Source organism: Platichthys flesus, chromosome 9 (assembly GCF_949316205.1).
Source record: "Platichthys flesus chromosome 9, fPlaFle2.1, whole genome shotgun sequence".
Classification (NCBI taxonomy): Eukaryota; Metazoa; Chordata; class Actinopteri; order Pleuronectiformes; family Pleuronectidae; genus Platichthys; species Platichthys flesus.
In genome coordinates, this window is record NC_084953.1 from 27,195,867 (window position 1) to 27,197,648 (window position 1,782).

The following is a 1,782-nucleotide window of genomic DNA, read 5'->3' on the forward strand; positions in this document are numbered from 1 at the left end:
CCGTCAGCACAGCTGAGTCCTTCAGGCTCGTCCGTCCCTAATAAAATGACAGGAGACATAAAAGAATGGCATTATTGTATAGGAAGTGTTACTTATGAACAAAGTTTCTGTCCAAAAAATTCTGTGGATATTCAACTCTGTATTTGAATTAAACAGTGCACTACCAAGACAATGCAGTATGGAGTTCTTCCACATTATCTTTGCTTTGATTGTTTGTAAGGTATGAAAACAGGTCTGCTCCTGGAGTCAGTGCATAGGTGATGAAACTTAGTGTTCAGTCTTGTTGGAGTCCTGTTCTGTCTCCTCATGTTGGACATCCACTGGTGCAGGCTGTCTGAGTCACCTGGAGGAAAGCTCGAAAACACACCGATATGTGATACGCTGATTTTACAAAATTCATTGTAAATAGAGTAGAAATGTACAGTACACAGTTCATGCTAAAATTGTAGTTGCTATGTAACAATCAAGTTGCTTGATTTCTCAGAAGTTACTAAAACATTTCTGTGTACCCTTTTGTCATTGCTCAAGTGTTGTCTCTCAAGTGTTGACTGCAGAGGCTCAGAATCCAGTTCTGTCTCTTCATGTTGATCACCCACAGGTCTAGCCTCTCAGGATCACCTAGAGGAAAACTAAACGAATAAAAAATACGTAAAAAACAATATCAATCAGGTTACCATCTTCATACTTATGTATATGCAAACAATAAAATGTCAATAACTTCAGTCTTTTTAGATATCCCAGTTCACATAATCCATCTGTTGCATTGCCTCTTTGTGTTATTTCATATTCATATAGTTACTATTTCATGCCATGTTCACGTTTCTAACAAACAAGGGAGATACGTTTAATAGAGTTTGAAAGTGAACAATTATGGAACACAAACTTAGTATTCACTGTAACCACAGATGACATCTAGTGAAACAAATATGTATAAATATAATAACTATTATTATTATCAACTACCCTTGCCAGATGTATATAGCCTTAACATTAACAAATAGGGTTAGTCTCGATAATAAAACTCATGCTAAAGAGATAATATAACATCATTTAAGCTTTCATTCCTGTGACCAGGCTTACATATTTGCGCAGTAGTTTTATATGACGCACCAACATTGATCGCTGTAACTAATAATCCCCATGTCTACATTGAAACACTTCTCCACTATGTCTAAAGTGCGCACCGGTTTACTGTGACTAGCATTCACGCTCCATAATGTAGCATGAGGACCGCATCGGGCTGTGCTGCTCAGAGAGTAACCTACAGGCTATGCGGTGAACACAAGCTTAAACAACATTAGCTTAATCTCGACATAAGCTAACAAGCCATGCATCGTTAGCAACACTACCTGCTAATCATTGCTACGCTTCTAATATATGAATTAAATAAAAATCGATTTTCACTCACCGGAAGAACTTGACAACAGAGCTGTGAGACGGTCTGTTAGTTCAATGAACTGCACAGCCAGCCATGGTTTGTGTCGAGTGAATCGACGGGGATCCGCCGACATGAAGCTACGAGTGGACCGAGCAGCTTGCAGGTGGCTTGAGGGGAGCTAACGAGCGGCTAGTGACAAGCTGTGCCCGCATCGGAGACTGTGCCCAGGTGTCAATCAATAGACCACGCCCCTAATTATGCGTAATTTTAAACCTCAATATCGCTTAAACGGGAGAGTTAGAAAAAAATTCATCCCCCTCAGAGTTGTCATGAATAAATAAACTCGCGATTGAGACTAAAACCAAAGGTTGAACCATGCTGTAAACAGGTTTAATTCTGCTCTA

General features: G+C 39.5%; 1 long non-coding RNA gene across 1 annotated transcript; it reads right to left on the minus strand.

The window, feature by feature from the left end:
• Positions 1–203: 203 nt before the first annotated feature.
• LOC133960756 (uncharacterized) lies at positions 204–1,563 on the minus strand. The gene is made up of 3 exons (XR_009921942.1): positions 1,409–1,563; positions 510–629; positions 204–343 (listed from the first exon to the last, which is right to left on the minus strand). It is a non-coding gene; the product is annotated as an uncharacterized LOC133960756 (long non-coding RNA).
• Between the last annotated feature and the right edge of the window lie 219 nt (positions 1,564–1,782).